At 30.8% G+C, this 21,467-nt stretch overlaps 1 protein-coding gene and 1 long non-coding RNA gene across 4 annotated transcripts in view; one reads left to right on the plus strand and one right to left on the minus strand.

Moving 5' to 3' along the window:
• The window catches only part of LOC142331210 (uncharacterized), a 63,847-nt gene extending 62,111 nt beyond the window's left edge, over positions 1-1,736 (minus strand). Inside the window, exon 1 of the long non-coding RNA XR_012757921.1 lies at positions 1,604-1,736. This is a non-coding gene — a long non-coding RNA (uncharacterized LOC142331210). The remainder of the gene's footprint in view (positions 1-1,603) is intronic.
• Positions 1,737-3,530: 1,794 nt separating this feature from the next.
• The window catches only part of LOC142331163 (ras-related protein Rab-3-like), a 134,598-nt gene continuing 116,661 nt past the window's right edge, over positions 3,531-21,467 (plus strand). For 2 of the 3 annotated variants that reach the window (XR_012757905.1, XR_012757906.1), the window contains exon 1: positions 3,531-3,936. The gene's annotated coding sequence lies outside the window, so the exon portion shown is untranslated. The remainder of the gene's footprint in view (positions 3,937-21,467) is intronic. The other variant, XM_075376872.1, reaches the window with a different exon arrangement.

Genomic DNA, 21,467 nt, shown 5'->3' on the forward strand with positions numbered 1-21,467 from the left:
ATCTCTCTGATAATTCGAGTACTTAAATCAAGCAATGATTTATGTAAATTTTACGGATAAATAAAATATGTAGGTCCGGTTAATCAACAGATCGGATATATAAGATCAGTGATCATTTTACTAACTGTATTATACAAATTAAAAAATTAACATAAACAAAAAAGTTATTAAGTATGATTTTTTTAAACTTTTTAACACTACTACATAAACGACAAAATCATTAATAGTACAACCATATTGTTGAATGAGAATTTAAGACTGACTTTTTTTTTTTTTTTCATCTTCCTTACTGGTTGCAAGATTTATTATGTAAAGGTATTGAATAAGTCAAACGCAACGGAGTAAAATAAGAGATGCCGATTTTGGCGGGTGAAGAGTCAACAGGGAAAAAAAAAATCAGTATAAATGGCAACATAGCATTTGTCAATCACAAAATGTTAGAATTGTTTCATATACAAGCTCCCTCCCTATTAAGAATAGTATTCTGTGTATAGTAACCGAAGCGCGCGCGCACAATTTTAATTATATATAAATACTGAAATATACTGTTCTATATAAATATAATTTTTTTTTCTCACTCAAAATTTGTTATAGCAAAACCTTTGTAATTACAAAAATTAAATCAGATAAAATTTTCAAATTTTTGAGAGAGAGCACTATTTAAAAAATACACTATTCAAAAAATATCACTATTTACAAATATTCACTATTTCCTTCGCTATTTAAAAATATTTTCTTGAGTGACAGAACAATGATAAGTTCGTCAAACTACCTATCCTCTTAAATCTATTCATTTATGAATATTTAACGACACGAATGAGATCGGTGAACAAACGGTAAGCTACTTGGGAATCGAACTAAGGAGCTCCAGTAAATCAGAGTATATTTTTGATAACGATACCGATGCAAATTTTTTCTTGCGTAGCACGTTTCATTCTCGTTACCCGACTTAAAACTTGTTAATATATCTAAAATGAAATATTAAATTCGATACTTAAAAACTCTCTTTTTCCTCGTGAAATACATTTTGCTTATATGAGACAGTTAATTTGATACACAATATATTTTACTTTCCTTCTTAATTAATGGTCGAATAACCTAATATATAACGTGATTCGTTTTATTTATTTTTTCGACACAGTTTCACTGCTATTTAGATACATTATTAAGATAAATAATTATTAATTTATTTCGTAAAAATAAACAAGTGTAAACTGGATTCTAACATTTTTAATTAATAAATATTTTTAAAATGGAATATTGAGTAGATACTAATTTAGTAAATACAATGACAGTAATTGTGTGTAAATAACGAACAGAATAAAGACGGTTTATCGGGTGTTACATCGCACTCAATAATCTCAAAGGGGAGGTTTAATAAAATATTTTGTGTATGTGTTTATGTGAAATTTTATTTAAGGTGTATTTACATTATACTGAAGTGCTTTCTTGTTCAGTAATTCTAATCTTTATACGAAAGAATTTTTGTTAAAAATATTGCTTAATTTACTCGTATTTTATTTGAATAATATAAACAAAGAATAAAATAACTGCAAATAATTGTTTAAAAAATTCTAATATTAGAAAAGCAAATAAAACTTACCTTAATCAGTAATAAGGAATATACCAATAGAGATGTACAATGGATGCGTTGATTACGTTAGGTTAAAGAACACTGTTGGCTAGAGGCTTTAAAGGTACGGTGAATTGAGTAATTATGTCCGACAGTTTCCCGCCAATAATGCAAGACTAAACAACTGCCTGTATTTCTTTAGTTTACCATCATGACGTTTGTCTTCCTCCCCCCCCCCCGCTACGCTAACGACCATCGCCCGTAAGACACAACAACCACACTTTTAAACAACAAAATTATTCCATCTAAAATTTAGTTCGCAAACTGCTTCTTTCACCCTCAATTTTTTTAACTAGACCATCCATTATGCGTTGTCTAATACTAAATTACTGTTGTTATTTTTAAAATTTATTATCAATCTTGCGGAACTTATATTAATGAGAATAAATTTTCACTTACACTATAAATGTACGTATTACTCTAACAGCCAACCAGACACAAAGGGGTTATAATGAGATTTTCACTTATTATTTAATTACACCTAATTATCAGTTTATATAAGTAATCAAATACATGTAAATACGGACCCTCACCCACGCGTACATTTTTTATTATTAACTATTACTGTATTTGTCTAAATATGAAATCAGGGATTAAAAAAAAATAGTATTATTTTTTTTAGATGTAACGTGACCTCTACAATATTAGAGAGGTAGTTGCTTACCTGCTAGACTAAATGTTCCGGATTCGTTACTCGGTTAGGATCTGGAAAATTTATAATAGCGCATTCTCTAATTACTTTAATAGTTATCAGCTCAAAAAGAAAAATAACAAAGCCACATCTGTTATGACAGATTATAAAAACTACAAATGGTACGTAAAGAGGTAATGATTAGTATTATATCTAAATTTCAAAGTTATCATATCTAGCCGATTTCGGTACTTTACTGTTAAGCCCGTCTGCAATATCAAAATCAAATGGATATTGTACACCCACAGATCTATTTATTAATACACTTTATTACACGTGTAAATCCTAATTTAATTTTATTTAGATCTTTTAAAATATATTTCGTCGTTCTTAAATAATACTTGGCTCTCGATGAATGAAACAATCCAAAAAATAAACTGAAAGTTCATTAAATAATATGGAATTAGATTTAGTCGGATTTCGGATTTTGTAATCTATTTTGTCATCTCCGTAACAGAAAAACCGAATGATATACTGAGGGTTTTGGGTCCGATTCTTGGCTTGAACGATAGCTGACATGTTTAATGTTTTTCTGGGTATTATCAATTAAAAAAAACGTTACCCTTAGGCTGAAAATCTAAGAGTATTTCTCAGCTTGGCGAAAGTTCGTAGCGTATTATGCTTATCCGGCTATCAGTTTTATTCATCACATTAAGACCGTGTAAATGAAAATAAAAAAAGTTAAAAAAATTCAATAAAGTCGAATTCGAACCGATGTGCCTTCCCCTTGTAAGATCCAAATATTTCATTAATTAAAATTTATTTTGGCTATAATTCTGGAACCGATGAAAATAAATATCACTTATGACATATCGTTGAAAATCTCTCATCGAGGGCTTATTACTGCAGTTAAGAAAAATTTTTAAATTCAAATTTTTTTGGACTTTATTGGTTCAGTCGATTGCAATCAAAAGGAGAGGTGCACAACTAGATGTTACAACAGTCCTAAATCCAAAATTTCAACATCCTATGGCTAATCGTATTTGATTTATGCGAGATACATACATATGTACGTACAGACGTCACGCCGAACTAGTCAAAACGGATATTTCTGTTGAAATTTGAAAACAGGAATTTTTCGTGATCACAATACTTTCTTTATTTCGTACAAGGAAGTAAAAAAGCCTAACAATTTAAATAAAAAGATGGCTTCTTAACAAAGATAGAGTGAAAAAAAAAAATTACTAACTGATAACTTTGCTCATAATTTTGATTGTGAGAGGGAGTGTACGAAGAAATGGCACAAGATAGCGTTAGTTGCTATGAGTGCATTCGACCTCTCCTCCTTCGACTTGGTTCGTCAAAACAACTGGTGTGTCAAACTATTTGCTACGTTGATAAAAAATTATATTTGATTATAATATTATTAGCTCCTTTCATTATATACGGCGATTATAGTGAAAATAAACAAAACTTATATAGCATATTATGTGATATTTTCTTTCTGATAACTTATTAATCTAATGTAAGTGTTATTTACGATTAACGTTGTCAAATACAGTAATAATATGTATTTCTTTACGATATGTAGTACCGTGTTTAAACCCGTATCAAATTTTGTTTACTATCAAATTTTATGTGAATCTAAACGACGAATTCTACATGTAACTAGGTAAGTTCTTTGAATAACAGTATTTTGTATTAAGAAAAATATTACGCTATTAAATATTGCGATTAAGTACAAGTATTAGCAGGAATTATGGTAGTTTAATGAACTAAACGTTTTATTTTTGCTCGATTTGTAAGGCTTTAAAAAATAATTTTTTTTAACTTAGCCAAACATATTTTTATTCCTGTTATTTTAATTTAAATTAAATAAAATTTATTATAGATTATTTTATAAAAACGATTTGCTTTCAAAAAAGTACCGATAACTAGAAGACGGTTGCGGATTCTTTGGTAGACTAAACTTTTTATTTCTATTTATATGTGCTCTAATAATTGCTGCTTATTAATTATTTCGTGTATCAATATTTATTGAAGTTCTAATCTAACTTTTTTAAAAGTTACGTTTCTGTTAATAACGAAATCTTTTGCCTGTCTGCATTTCGTGATTAATAAATTAGGTATCTATTTTAGAAAGGTATCGTTCAGTACGAAATAGTTTACAAATTTTTGGCACTTTTTTTAACTTATATTAATGTATTCTGCAGATCAAAACGGTCGGATTTTATTTTAGACGGTCAGATTTATTATTAATTTTTTTATTCGACAAAAAATTTTAGCCGATATTTTTGTTGTGATTTCTTTTTATTAATCGTGATAACTTACGATGTACAATATAATAAATGAAAGCGACTTTTAAAATTAACCTGTATGTATTAGCTGAAGAACATCGCCAACGGTACATGAACGGGTAATGGTAAGGCTTTCAGTTATTTAATTTTATCTAATATTCAATTTATATATATATAATTTCAACAGCACATGATATCGTGATGATTGCACGTATACATAAAAGCACATTCGCCTGCGTGTTTTTATAATCCTTTTTACTTCCTTCCACGAAGTAAAGTATTGAGATCGCAAAAAATTTCGGTTTTCAGATTTCAACGGAAATATCCATTTTGAACATCCCTGAATCCATTTTGATAGTTTCGGCGTGACGTCTGTACAAATACGTACCTACGTATTACGACTCAAAAACGATTATGTACGACTCAAAACGTAGCATGTTGATACAGGACTGTTGTAAAATCTAGTTGTGCACCTTCCTTTTTGACTGCAATCGACTGAACCAAAAGTATTCAACAAAGTCCAAAATCCAAAAACATTTTGATTTTGGACTTTTTCTTAACTGCAGTAATAAGCCCTCAACGATATATCGTAAGAGATTTTCAACTGTAATAATCATAAGGAATACTTATTTTCAGTGGTTCCATAGTTATAGCCAAATAAAATTTTAATTAATGAAATATTTGGAGCTTATAAAGGAAGGATTGAATAGGAGGCTAAAGGAATAGGTTTGAATAAGACTTCATCTCCTTTTGTTTAAAAATTTTTTTTTTTTAATTATAATTATTTTTTTAATAATTATTAACCCGTGATTGTAAAAAAAAAATACAATAAATAATTATTCAATAATAAAAAAAAATCACAAGTTATTACTGAAATAAAATTTTAAGTACTTTTAAAAATGTGTATGTGTAATTTAATAGGCACCATTACACATGTGTATATGTAACAGATTTGGTGAAACATCTGATTTCTTAATACTAATTGAAAATTATAATTTAGAATCGTATTATTTTTGGATTTTCTATTTCAATTTCTGTTTAATTTTATTTAATTATTCTGAATTTCCGTTTAATTTTATCTACATTAAAGTTAACTACAGCGACTGAAAAATAGACTCTCACAAGAACAACATAGAAACTGAAGCATACATGCCCGATCTTTAATAAATTGCAAAATATTTTCTTATATTTTAGTTCATTACTCCTCTGATACTGTCAGACAATATTCTCTCTTAGTCGGAGTCGATCATTTCGTTTATTTGTTTTTTGTTGCCGATCATTTAATCGCTCTTTGGTTTGATATAATTCTTCTGATCTTAATTTGCGTATACGTTCTCTAGTTTTCAAATTTTTTCCATTTTTATTCATCATCCGATTTTTTAAAATTATGTAGAACTCCATTTCTTTCCGTTTCCAAATACCTCTCAGATACGCAGTATAAAGCTATTCCCGTACTGAAATATCACCCGGTATATAGAAAAGAACATGTCCTGAATGATCGACTGATTCATTAACGTCCAGTAAAAGTACTGAAAAACGGATGAAATTTTGAATTTTGTTCTTCTTACGGTGTTCCATTTCAGTAAAATGAATTTCTTTAAATTCCCAGTATATAGAGTTAAAACGGAGTAACAATGAAACTTAGTATTTTTTTTTTTTATTTTTAGTAACAAATGAAGATATCAACTTGGTCTTTGGCGTATGTAATTCTCATTTAAATATTTAAAAACAAGTTTCTTCATTTTTTGAAAATCAGCCATAAAAGTAATAAGAAAAGTAAAAAAAGCATATTTGAGCAATCCTTGCAAATTTTCCCCCTTTCCGACTATATTAAACGAGATACGTATTCGCTAGATTGGGGCTTACAAAATACTCTTTCAGATATATATCGAAAAAACAGTTTCGGGATTTTTTAAGGGGTGCAACGGCTTACAATATATACGAAATTTTTTCTAAAATATTTGTTTTATAAAGATTGATTATTGAAATTGATAGATTAATTTGTACGGGTGTTTAATAATGTTACTTTCTTTATCATTAAATTCAATATTAGCAGTGTTGAGTAAGTCCGCTCAAAACTTATGTTCCCAATTAATTGCATTATTACGAATTATATTGTTATTATGTTTTGTATTTTCATTCATTACACCGCTATTCATAACAGATAACAATCTCTTGTTCATCTAATTAACAAATGATTGTTAAATATATATTTAATTAACATATGTTCCTGAAGATGGAAACAATATTTACCGAAAGTGCTAGAATATAATCTCGACTAATAATTGTTGTTAAGCGGAAATGATAATTTATAGAAACCTTTTATAAACTAATATAATATGCTTAATACTAATATATAATATTAGTAATATAATTACTAATTAATATGCCGACTATTTTGAAACCCGCATTCTTCAGCTCGTTTAAAGTTTCGGGTCCTGTGCTGACCAAACTGTTGCTGGGAAGAAATTACAAAACACTGATATTTCTTACAAATTGTGTAGGCTTTTTTTCAAATTAAATAAAATTAAATTAAAATTATCATCGGTGGCTAATCGATTCTTTTCGACTACGATTAAAGAAGACTGTATAAACTGTATCAACTGTATAAATGAAGGACACAAAGAACGATCTAATTTTGTCTGACATATTTCGGAAATAAAAATTAAGATAGTTCCATCATTATAACGAGCATAGTTACTCGATAATTGTCCGATTCCCGGCAAGTTCTGACATTTTTTCATTTATCATTTTATCTTAATGATAAATGATAATTATATCATATATTTAATCTTCATCGTTAAATATATAGCTTCTAGGAAGTTTTTAGTAGTATAATAAAAATAATTTAAACATATTTTTCACTCGTATTCCAGTTCATGCGGTGAACGTGTTGTTTACTACTTCTTTGACCTTGCGCCAAAGTGCAAATGATGTTTTGCGTTTTTAGTAGTACGTAAGTCCCAAGCAACCTTTCAATCTCTCCCTGTTTCTGTCTGTCAGTGGGTGTGAGTGAAATATTTTTAATAAATTACATCCTAGCAGTTTTTTTTTTGTCTTCAGTCATTTGACTGGTTTGATGCAGCTCTCCAAGATTCCCTATCTAGTGCTAGTCGTTTCATTTCAGTATACCCTCTACATCCTACATCCCTAACAATTTGTTTTACATATTCCAAACGTGGCCTGCCTACATAATTTTTTCCTTCAACCTGCTCTTCCAATATTAAAGCGACTATTCCAGGATGCCTTAGTATGTGGCCTATAAGTCTGTCTCTTCTTTTAACTATATTTTTCCAAACGCTTCTTTCTTCATCTATTTGCCGCAATACCTCTTCATTTGTCATTTTATCCGCCCGTCTGATTTTTATCATTCTCCTATAGCACCGCATTTCAAAAGCTTCTAATCTTTTCTTCTCAGATACTCCGATCGTCCAAGCTTCACTTCCATATAAAGCGACACTCCAAACGTATACTTTCAGAAATTTTTTCCTGACATTTAAATTCATTTTTGATGTAAACAAATTATATTTCTTACTGAAGGCTCGTTTCGCTTGTGCTATTCGGCATTTTATATCGCTCCTGCTTCGTCCATCTTTAGTAATTCTACTTTCCAAATAACAAAATTCTTCTACCTCCATAATCTTTTCTCCTCCTATTTTCACATTCAGCGGTCCACTTTGTTATTTCTACTACATTTCATTACTTTTGTATTGTCCTTGTTTATTTTCATGCGATAGTTCTTGCGTAGGACTTCATCTATGCCGTATATTGTTTCTTCTAAATCCTTTTTACTCTCGGCTAGAATTACTATATCATCAGCAAATCGTAGCATCTTTATCTTTTCACCTTGTACTGTTACTCCGAATCTAAATTGTTCTAGCAGTAAACATAATTATTTATAAAAAATTTAATTTTCTACTTACCGGTTTATGTATTCCTCGACGTTGTTTACATTCGCAGGATGCGAATATTTTTTTGGAAATACATTGAGTAAATTGAAATACATAATAGAAAGCATTACTAGTTAAATTATAAAAATTTTAGCGAGGTATGTTTATCGCCTAGTAACTTGATAAACGTAATACAAAATTATATGCAGCTATTATTCTTTGATGTTAATTTTGAATATTTTTTTAATTTAATTTCAACAAAAACTTATATATATATATATATATATATATATATATTATTTACACATTTATATACATATTTTATATATATATAATTTCTTCACGAAAGTGAAGATAAAAGAAAATCGAAATTTCAGTGAAAAAATAGTAATCATTTTTACAGTATAACACACACACACACACACACACACACACACACACACACACATATTATTATTATTATTATTATTTTATTTTTAATAGTTATTATTTTCAAAAGTATTATAGTAAATCATTTTTATGATGTTAAAGTAGTTTGCACATTATTTGAATTTCGTAATCTTTATTAAATATTTTATAATTTATCATTATAAATTATAATCTTGATAACAAAAAATAAATTAAAAATAATTTGATACATGTTATTACTTTACTTGTTTGATGGTGTCGGCATGTCAAGCGTAATCACAAATAATGTCGTACATTACAAATAACGATGCGTCAGCAGTTTGTACGTGATTCGCAATACTGTATTTATTATTTTGTTACGGCTCTAAAATGGTTACTGATGTAAGAAATATTTATTTTCTTTGTGTTATTGGTTTACTACTTTAAACAGCGTTTTTCAACCTTTCAGTATTTGCGACCCAAATTTCAATCATAATTTTCATCGCCCCTCTCATACAATAAATATGTATTTTGAGTATTTTGACATGAAAGCTACACACGACCTTAATTACAAACCTTACAAATTGCCAAGAATAAGTAAGTTTACTGATATTTGCCGACTCCGATCCGCCCGCTGCATTGACAAAACCAGAATCGATGCCTCTCTGTTGCTCTCAGTCATACGTCCGCCATATTGGATATTTTCGCGACTTCGCGATAAGTTCCGATTCGTCTCGAAAATTCTGGAACGTCTGCGCAAACGTGTATAAATGCTGCACCTCGTTCGATTCCAGCCGGTCTCGGTCGAGTCGATCCTTATATCGCTATTCGAATCTATCGTGAATGCGTATGTTGTAATTTGCGAATTAATTGCGATTAACGATATAAAATATTCACGGCGGTAAATTTATACAGAATCACGGATAAATTTTTAAGCGGGTGTAAGCGAGCATTAGACGATATTGAAGCATCAACAGGTGCACAGAGGAGGGTGGTTCTGAAAATAAAATCAAAAAATATTCTCAAGAAATCTTAAATTTTGGATTTACTAGTACTGAAGTAAATAAAAAAGAAAAGCCGTGCGTGTCATTTGCTCAAATGGTTTTCAGCAGTTAGCATGACACCTAATAAACTTAAACGACATTTGGAAACGCTTCATAGCGAGTACGGTAACAAACCCCGAGAATTATTCGGATTAAAATTAAAATCATGAAAGACAATATCGTTGTAAAAAATACCTTGTGAAAAAAAGCCGTACTTGCCTCTTACAAAGTTTCATGTAAAGCCTCACACCATCGGTGAAAACTTACAATCGCAGTCCATACCTCTATCAAATTACTCTGTTGCCCGTCGAATCGGCGATGTAGCTGAAGATGTACAGCATCAGCTTTTCGGGAAGTCGCGTGACTAAACGTTTTTCAATTCAGCTTGATGAGACAACAGATAGCAATAAATAGCAGAAAGTATTTCGTTGACTATGTTGCGATTTTGTGATGGTATGTCAACGGTAGAAGAACACCTTTAATGCAAACCGATAGAACTCGAAGCAACAGCGCTCGCATTATTTGCTATTTTAAATGATATTATAAACGAGGCAAACGTAGAGTAGAAAAATTGCGTCGGAATATGCACCGATGGTGCTCCTTCAGTGTCTCTAAGATTCCAAAGCACTTACGAAACAAAATCTCCACAGCGTGTCTGGATATATTGAATGATCCGCAGAGAAGCTCTGGTTTCCAAAGAAATGATTCGCGGTCTGAATATTGTGTATTGTGCTAACCCCTAAAATCAAGAATCTTTTCTGCACTTCGTAAAGACACGGTCGCAGTACATTCACAGCGTTACTATCTCATTGCGGGTCGATATGTTTATCACACGGGAAATTTTTTCAACGTGTTTATGAATTAAGAGATAAAATCACTATTTTTGTAGAAGAGGAAAACCGACCGGAAGCCGAGAAGTTTCGAGATGGTTTATTTACGATGGAACTGACCTACTCGGTCGATATATTTGAGAAATTAAATACCTTGAATCTTCAGTTCCACGGAGGAAATACACATATGTTTGGTACGAGTGATAAATTTAATGTTTTTGTAGAAAATTGGAATAGCGGAGCAGAAATTTAAAGTAAAAAGATCTAGAAATATTTGTAAATGCGAATGAACGTGTTAAAACTTACAGGGCCGAAGAAAAAAATTTAAAAGTTGTTTTTTTAACCGTTGAAAATCATTTAGCGGTGCCGACAAAGAATTTTAAAAAGTTTTTCTTGCTGATGAAAACTCGATAGCAAGTTACGAGTAGCTTAGGTTTCCGTTCCAAAATACTACCTAAGGGCTTTCAAATGCCGAAGAAATCTTCATAGTCTTCGTAGAAAGTGGCGTAAGCAAAAGACAATCTATTAAAAATCGCTGTTTGAATTTTGTTAGGGGTAGATGGATTTTGTACAAAAAACAAGAGCGTTTCGTGTACGGTTACCGTTTTCAACATCCTACCTTAGCGAAACCGGATTTTCTGCGGTGGCTGCTTTGAAGGCAAAATATAAATCTCGGCTAAATATAGAAAAAGAATATAGAAAAAAGAAGAGTGTTTGTTTCGAATATTAAACCTTCCTTTAAAAAACTCTGCCAGACGGGCCCAAGGGAGTCGCTAATAATTATTAAACTAGTTATAAATGTATTATATCAGTGTAAATGTATATTTTATTATTTATTATGTAAGAATGTATTTTATTTTGCTTTCCTTTCGGCAAATTAATACATTTTTTTAATAATATTTTCTTTTCGATATGCTCGCGCTCTTATTTAATGTTATCAGGCCCCCCTACGAAGCGCGCTCCACAGCTTGAGAAACAATGCAATAAACCGCTTCCGTTTCGAAATGCAAGTTAGGTCAACGGTTAAAAATTCGTTGTTGTATTATGTTCGGGATAAGGGCTATCCTAGCTGCTGTTTGTAGCAGTGAGTTTTACTGCAACGTGTGCGATTGCATTAGTGCAGTAATATACCGGGTGAGTCGATTTGTTACTCCTTACCGGTATTTTTTTAATACGTTATTGTCTATCGCGGTTTGTCAGCATCGATATAACCTAAAATATAGCTGCCGTGTAATTAATTAATAAATAACCTCGATTCAGTCGGTGCGAAACGAAAACATCAGATAAAAAATGAATTATTTTTACAGTATTTATTGTTATTTACTTTTATTAGGCTATTAACTCAAATTACAAGATAATGGTTATTGATTGTACTGAAAAGCGGCCTATGAACAACAGACCGCTTTTTCACATATTAATATCGATTAACCAAAACGATCTTAAAAGTAATTCAATCATTTGGACTTAATATTGTAAGTCCAAATCTTTTACGTAATGTACACAACGGAAATGTTACTATTAATGAGAATAATATTCACGTAATTAGCAATTTTTGTCTTCCTGAGCGGTGGATCGCGCAAATTTTATCCGTATTTTAAGTTAGGATTTGTTTGGTGCGGTTCGTAACTTTACGTAATAATTCAGTTTCCACGAGGAGGTTTAAAAAGGTTTATTCTATTTTGTGTTCTTTATATTTTGTTATTAATGCACGTCTAATTTGCTACATTCAGTAGAACGTAGAGAAGATACTATAAACTAATTTATTTACTCTCAAACCTGTAAAACTGTATACCTATGTTTCAAGCGATAAGACTAATTTTTAACGATATCACTAAGTAAGCGATCGTATAAAATTCATGAAAAAATGTTTTTCTGAGTATTTTTGTAAAAAATGTTTGGAAAAATTTATTCTGTTCTCTGATAAATTATAAAATTAATATTTTTATCTGAGATAATTTAAAGTAATGATTTATTTTCATGGAAAAATAAATAATAATAATAATAATAATAATAATGGTTAAAAATTAATCTGGATAAAAACAAATTAATAAATAACAAAAGAAAATTGATATTTTAACATGCCAACGAAATTATAAACACCACTTCCCTATGTACGTTATCTGACTGAGGAACACGGTTAAAAAAAAATGACTTAGGACCTATGATTAAAAAAGAATTTCCTAAATACATTTTTTATTCTGATAAATTTATTAAACTGAAATGGCAGATGTGCTCCTCTGCGGATAAAAAAAAACTGTCTAGCGTTTGTGTGGATTCCCATAGATTTACAATAAAAGTTGAATTTTATTCAGACAGATTCCAGTTCAATTCTCTATTCTTGGCGATAAATAAATTACTTTTTAAATTACGAATAATGTATTATAGATTTCATTAGTATCAGCGGTTCGGTAGCGAATCTAGCTGCAGGACATGATGTCATCGATGTAATATTTATATAAAAAATTTAATATTTATATTATCGTTCGATAATTTTTTGGCGTATTTCTCACAATGTGATCGTTTAAGATTTCAGAGTCGATTTTCGGTTGACGTTCATCGTTTATCGGGTTTATCATTTGGGTAATATATTTGCAAGGTTTCTTTGCGTTACCTTATACGTTCAGAGATTTATTATTAAAATACTCAATTTTTTATTTTGAAATTACATTATTCGAAATAAATGTATTTTTTATAGTTCTTTTTCATTCTGATATTAAACGGTTGTTTAATTTTTTTGGTAAACCTACTGTCTTTCTTTCCTGTGCGTGGGGTTGTCCATTTTTAAGCGGTTGCTTTTTACGGGATATCATAAATGTATAAGCGTAATCTCTTATGTATTCTGTCAGTGTGGTAGTGAAAGTTTTCACCGAGTCGGCTATATTATCCGAGTTATTAGAATAAATGCTGATCTATATTTCTTGTTCTAAATTTTCATAATTAAGTTTAGTTACGTTAGTGATGGTCGAATTACTTTTAAGCTTGTTTGGTTTGTCGACATTAGTATGCACTGAAGTGGAAAAGCGATCTGTTTTTTTCGTTTTCAAAACGGTATTTATGTTGTTACTTTTAAGGAAAATACGGTCGATACATGTAATATTTTCAATTTGAACCGTATTGTGTTTATTTATCTAGGATTTAAAACCATTTATATGTAAGGCGGTTAAATATTCATTTGTCGGTTTATTGTCGTCTAAAATATTTATATTCATATCTTGAACAAGAATTTTTATTTATAAATAAATACGACGTGTGACAGTGGTTTTACTAGTAAGTTTTATAAAAGGGATAAGCTAAATCAAAGACGGTTATATTCAGTTTGTTGAATTGACTAGCGTATTATTAACAACCGAAATGGAATTGGAATGGTGGGGGAGAGGTGAAATAGAAAAGAGAGGGAATTTCGTGAGTATATATATATATGGTTTTAAAGGAGAAGCGACGATGATGTAGTCTCACGTAAAGATGTGTACAAATTAATAGTTATTTTTTATTTTTTAATAAATGTAAGAATTTTGAAGTTTATTTAAACCAAAATATTTCAAAATGTGGCAGATTTTAACTACGCATTTAAACGAAACAAAATGTTAACAGCAATAAATATTTACTACTATTCAAATGCAAACCTTAATCGTTGGAATCTAAATAAATTTAAATAAAATTAATTATTAATTAGCTTTAAAAATAACTAATTTATTGCTTTATTGATTTTTTTTTCTATTTCGTTTATTTTTCTAAAATATTTAATTCTTTTGTTTTGTAATTTTGAACATATTGTTTCGTTTAATACCGATTAAAATCTATCGCATTTTCAAATATTTTTTTTAATAAACTTCCAAATTCTTTTGTTTGCGTTATGTTTCTGTGCAGTTTATTCGTACTGTTTTACTCGAAATCAAATTCTCTACAGATTTTGTTTAAAACCTTAATGTGTTTATCCCCGTTTAACAATGTTATTTTAAACCAAACGTAAAATAGTGTGTTTTTTTTTCAACTACAATCTTTTGTTTTATTACACCAAATTTCTCAAAAACACAGTTTCTCAAAAAATACAATTCTAAGACCTACGTTTTTCAATTTTTCAGGTCAGATTTCATATAAAACTACAACTTCTCCCTTAATTTGGATGCCAGTATTACAGTCTAGCTTAATTTTAGGAATGGAATGGAATGCAAAGTTGGCAGGAGTCTATTACTCCCTACTTTATCGCAGAACCTGGACAGAGTCCCTTGCTGCTGGATCATTCTAATCGGGCTTGTTTTTTTTTTTAAAAGGTTATTTTTTTTAATCTCGGATCTAATTTTTCAAGTTTTGTCTATTATTATTTTAGTGAATTTAAGACGGATTTAATTGCATTCCAATCCGTTGTTAAACCAGCGTTATCGAACCCATTTCACGGGCCGACCGCGGAAGGCTAGGCTTATAAAGCCTGTCCTTCCGACGTAATTCCCCTTCAGACCGTCCACTGAAGTCCTTTCGGTGCTAACTCTTTAATAGGCTAGCAGGAATACGCCACAACGGGGCACTAGCTATAAGGAGGGAGCAATGCGTCCCCTTTTCCGGAGGAGTCGCAATTGCTGGGTTATTTTGTCTTATTGTAAGTTTTGAAATAGGAGAGGTTGTGTAGAAGCTCTTCATCCGCTTCTGGTATGGCTGCCCTTCAGGACGCATCTCTGCTGGGCTCTGTTCCGGACTCCAGTCCGTGATGTTGAGGCGAGTGGTTGGTCTTCCTTCTTCTACTTCCGAAGACCTCTTCGTTCTGCCCTTAATTTTATTTAAGGAAGGCACAGAAAGCAGGGCGAAATCTTTCGCCAACCGACATTCGTTAACGAAGCGTTTCCGAACATATATTAGTATAAATTTTATTTTCACCGGTATTTCACGTCCTAAATATTTGTTATATACTTGGTGAATCACTCTGTATTAAACAGATAACCGATATGTGGAATGCTAGAACCACGTTGAATGTTTTCCTTTAAATACAATATTCTGGAAGTGTATTTTTCTTAATTTGAGACCGGTAAGCCGAGTTGTTTTGTGCCTACAGTGTTAGAACAAGTCCTGAAAGTTTGTTATATTTTTCGTGAATATCTGTACATTCCTGTCTTTTTAATTTCTCTAACGTTTATTTTCTTCTGCTACTTTTTCGATTAAATTTCGTGATATCTCAAAAAGTAAAGAAAATTCAATTTCAATCCCACACTCACCGTGTAACCGAAACTAGAACCGTAATTTTCTTCGAAAATTCTGTAAATACTTTTTTTAACAAAAATTAGTCGTTCATAAAGATTGCAGAAAAAAATTAGCTATATGGATTAACAGATTTAAAAAATCCAAAACTCAGTTTTCGATCCTTCGATTAGCATCTTTTCTCATCGTAAAATTTTAAAAGTCGATTGTTCTGACTCCTTTATTTTTTCTAAATGTATTTAACACTTGAATTAATAATTAAGAGCATTCTGTACCTACCCGTTCAGAAAAAGAAAACACGTCAGACGGACTTTTTAATATTATGATGGAGATATTAAAATATTTCCAAACTTTTTTAACCGATTTGGGTGAAATAAAATTGATTTTGCAATGAAATTATCGGGTTATTAGATTTGATTTCTAAATTGTATTAAATTTATCTTGAAATTATTAATTTACTATCAAACTTAACAAAGTTTGCGAATAATTTTCGTTAGATATAATGAAAAAAATCAAAATTTTAAAAAGAAAGTTTAACAATATAGATTTTAAAAAATGTATTTTTGAGAACCGCAGAGTTGAACATTTATAAAACTAAAAGAGGCTTCACAAAAAAAGAGCTAAGAAACAACCTTAAAGTATCACATAAATGAAAGAAAGCCACCGGTTTAAACATTTTTTTTAAAGTTTAGAAGAAACTAAAAACCAAAGGAGACAAAGTACAAAAGAAAACTTAAAACAGCCGATCCGACTATAATGTAAACGAAAACTAAAATAAGTAAAAGAAACATAAAACCAGAAACGGCAGAACGATAACGATAGCGGAAGGCTGGGATTAAGTGACATTCGAGGCTTAACGCAGGTACCGAGTCGACCGGTTGATCGAGTTCGAAACCGGGGCACACCAAGTTAAAGTATTATTCATTTATTTAATTCTACCGCTCACCTGTGTCGTCAAAACATAGCAGAAGACTAAAACAGAATTTTTTGGAGGTTGGTGTGGATTTTTGAAAAAAAATTTTTTTTTTTTAAATATTATTTTTTAATCGTTAACAATTATTTTTAACAATCATATGACCTTAATTAGGCGAAAACTCCAGATACTGAAAGTGACCTAGCTCTACAGCCGCGACTCCTACGGAGCACAGTTGAAAGTCCATTGTCAGCTAAATATTAGTTGATATTTTGTGCGGACTCGGCATGCTGATATGTTTGACGCGATGAATAAGGCGACAGGAAACATTTCAGTCCTCACATTTCTTAGTAAATGCGGCACGGAATGTTTGTTATTCTTGAGGATGACTCTACCAGTTTTAGAAGTAACTCGTGATTCATGTCAGGTCATCTAAAAAATTTATGCTTTTATGGAATTTAATCGTACATACGAATGCGTAATCATATTTGCTGTACAATGTTACATCAAATATTATTGGAAACGTCAACGATCGATATTTTATGAAACAACATGGCATTTACAATCGGTATTAGTAATATTTATTAAATTAAGAAAAACTGACTACGTATGTTTTGAAAATTCAGTTGTGATGAATACAAAGATTTTTTCAAAAATGTAATTTTCGGTCGTTCAGTAAAGTTTTAAAAATTTTATATATATACTCAGCATCAGGAATTCTAAATATAATATTCCACGCAATGTAACATCTTTTACATTAAATACGGGCAGTACATGTCTACCGATGAAGTACATATCTTCTAATTTAAAAAAATTTAACATTTTTTGGTTTTTATAAATTTTTGAGTATTTACCGTCCTGAAGAGTATTTTCTGTAAAATACACATAAATACTTTTTAGTATCTGTAAATACTTAAAAAGGAAGCGAATAATAGCTTTTTTCTTCTTTTAATTACTACAAAAATTTTAACAGATCGATCTAAAAAGTAGAATCAAGTGCTGAGCGTTGTAAAATGGATGAGTCATGCGTAATCGCAAATTTACATAGAGCGTAGATCCTTTCGGCGCTAGCAGATATAAAGAATATCTTTGCTTCAAACAAAATCGGTTGAATATCTATGTAATCGGTTTCTGTCTGAGGTAAATAAAGGAAAGGGTGAAGGATTAAATTGTTATCAGAAGATGAAAATATTTCTTGATCCGGGGTTTCAAAGCGGCATCAGCAAAGATTGTGGCTTACATAGAACTGTCGTCTGTAAAACAGTCGACTATGTTCTGCAAAGGTTAACGGAAAAAGCTCCCGATCGGATCCATTTTCCGCGAACTGCCGCTGAAATCGACGCGAAACAAAAATAGAATACGCTGTTCAAAATGCCTTGTATAATCGTTCTAATTGATTTCACCGACGTAAAAATAAAAAGTCCGACTAACTATTTATCAAGTTTTTGGTTTATTTTTTGATAGCCGCCTTACTTTGGTCAAACACATGAAAGAATTAAAAACAAAATGTTCCAAACTTTTAGATATGCCGCGAGTTCTTAGCAACACTAATTGGGGAGCCGATCGGTCATGTACGATACGTTTTTATTATTCCTTATTTCGGTATCCTTTATATTACGGTTGTGTCGCCTACTCTTCAGCGCGTCATACCGTGTTTAAAATGCCGGATGCTGTACCTCATGCTTTCCTTCGGCTTGCCAAAAATGCATTTAGATCCAGCCCTGTCGCAAGCTTACTTGCTGACTGTGGTGAGCTATCACTTTGGGATAAACGGGACCAGCTTTTGGTTTCTTATTTTTCCTGCCTCAAGAACAGCCAAATCACCCGGCTTTTGACACGATTCTTTGGGAATCAACCTTACAAATTTTACGTTTGACCTTACGATTTACAATAAACAATCAACACCACCTAACGTCTTCCAGCAAACGTTTCATTATATGCTCTCCAAGATAAACCCTGACGCAATAGCTATACTGTGAATATCATTAACCCTAAGTACCGAATTATCCTTATTTGTAGCGAGTCGTGAAGTGAGTGCACTCCAAACTTTAGAAAATGTTTACTCTAAACATCCCTTGGTCGTTGAAATCTATAACGCAATCGGTGAGTCGAACCATCGCAACAAACAAAGAAGTTTCTGTTGGGATTCCTTGGTACGTGGGAATGAACGTGCAGATTCCGCTACTAAAGACGCATGCAATTAACCTCCCTTTACCACTCGTGCTGCTGCTTCTGACTTTATTAATTGTATAAAACAGTCTCTTCGAGCAAAGCGGCAAGGAGACTGGACGGCTACCGTTGGTAACTAACTCCGGCACATTAAGGATTCTGTGTTGCCATAGGACTCTGCAGAAAAATCGTCCTGAGGAAGTGGTCCTCTGCCGATTGCGGATAGGACATACGAGAGTTTCTCACGGTTATCTGATATCAGCAGTAAACGCACCGATATGCATACGATGCAACTGCCTCATGACTGTGCGCCAGATCCTTGTGGATTATATCCGTTATGCGACCTTGCGTCGTAAATTTAAATCGCCCAGGAACATTCGTCGAATCCCGGGTAACGATAAAGAAGTTGTGGACCGGGTATTTTTATTACTTAGAAGTTTGGTATATTAGATACCTTTTAATACTGTTACGAATTTCGTTAAAAATTTTATTTTTTTGTTATCCGAGAAGGAGCCTTTTACAATCCTCTTTGTTTGTTAAATTTATTATTTTTATTTTTGGTTTATATATATATATATATATGAGTTGTTCTTTTTTTATATTATTTACCTTTAAATTTTATCCCGGATAGTAGTTTAAATTAATTTTTTAGTAAAAAAAAAATAAATGCTGATAAGTTTGGAGTATATCAATGACCAAAGAAGTTTTATAATAACCATTTTAAAACGGTTACTTTTTAATTAAAAAAAAAAAAGAGTTAAAATAGTTTGAAATGTGATAATTAGGATACATTTTTGTTGTTAGCGTACAACTTTTTTTCTAGATAAAGTAAATCATGTAGAATATCAAATCATAATAGTAGAGTGATGATTTTCTGCCTTCGACACCGAAATAATTTTTTTTTTTTTTAATTTATCCGTTATAATCTAAAATATATATTTTAAATACATTCACTTGTGTATATATACAGTATTTGGATATAAAATTAATGAACATAATATTAATTTTTTTTTGGCTAAAGTAGATTAATTTTTACTAAAAGAAATTAAAATTCAGTATTTAATGTATTGTAATATATTTCGTATGATGCAGACTGGATTTATTTTCCCGAAAGTAGAGAAGAAATAAAAGAAGCACAAGAAAAGGAATTAACTTATTTTAAAATCCATACGCTTATAAGGAGAGTGTACAATTTATACTCGTGCAAATTCATGAAATTTTGAAATTGACGTTCTGTGTTAGGGTTATTGTTGTAATTTTAATCAAAAAGAAATAACCCGTGTCATATTTCGCTTCGGTGACACATTTTGAAATATTCCGTTCACGGACGCAAATTGGAAAAACTAGTGCATCAACTTCATTACTTATAAAATAAAATAACTTTGAAAAAAGTTAAAACATTAAATTCATTTAAAGTAAAAAGGTATGGTAATCGAATATTTAATGTTTTTAAATATTTCTGCTTGGAGAGTAAAAATATAAAGTGAATGCGCATCCAGAGAGAAAACGAATTTCTCATACAAACAGACGCCCTTTAACATTAGAGTATGCGATTCATTTACATAAGTCATTTAGTAAAATAATGACAGCCAAATTATATTCGTAATTCCTAATTCGTTCTGAGTTACGGGACGATACGATGTCACGTAGTTATATAATTACCAAAAGGTAAAATATTTCATTATACAATAGCAATATTTTGAGAACATTATATTTTCCTGCACGATCTCATTTATATGCTGGCAGGGGCGAAAATCTTATAAAAATCAATTACTTTTATAGATATTATACATTAGATGGTAGGATACATAGATATTCATACACATCTTTTTAAAATTCATCAGTGTAATAAAAGAAAAATTTTGTAGCTACGAAGAACTGCCACGGTTTACGTTGAAAAATGTATTAATTATTTGTTTTGATTATTCCAATTTGTATTGAGAATGTAATTGTTTTACATCAATACACCTTCCCGAGTAAACGATGTAATTAGCTGCTTACTGTCGTCATAAAAGAATATGCTATTGTATTTAGTCGATCTATTGAACCTCCTCTGTACAACGATCAACAAATTTCTGACAATGTTTTCTAGCATTTATATAATTCATATTATTTACTCAATTTTTTTAAAAACTGTACATAATTCAATATATTAAATTTTTTAACATATATTTCTTTCTAGAAGTTTATAATTTTAAATATTCATACTGTCATATACTTTTGCTGAAATTGTTATCGGATATATTTATTTGAATTAATAGTGTAAACTGATAAGGCATTAATCCGCTTTGGGAGATAGTGTCTGCTAATAATCTTGAGTTAATATTGAACTAGAATTATGGCCTTTGCGCTGAGATCCAGGGCGTTTTTTCAACTCTGTTGGCTTAACTTTATTAATAATAAGCACGTCACAGAAGTATGCGGTAGTTATTATTCGTTGATTTTTTTAGATGATCGACAAAAAACGAGGTGTTTGCATACCAAAAG

This window comes from Lycorma delicatula, chromosome 10 (genome assembly GCF_047948215.1).
Source record: "Lycorma delicatula isolate Av1 chromosome 10, ASM4794821v1, whole genome shotgun sequence".
Classification (NCBI taxonomy): domain Eukaryota; kingdom Metazoa; phylum Arthropoda; class Insecta; order Hemiptera; family Fulgoridae; genus Lycorma; species Lycorma delicatula.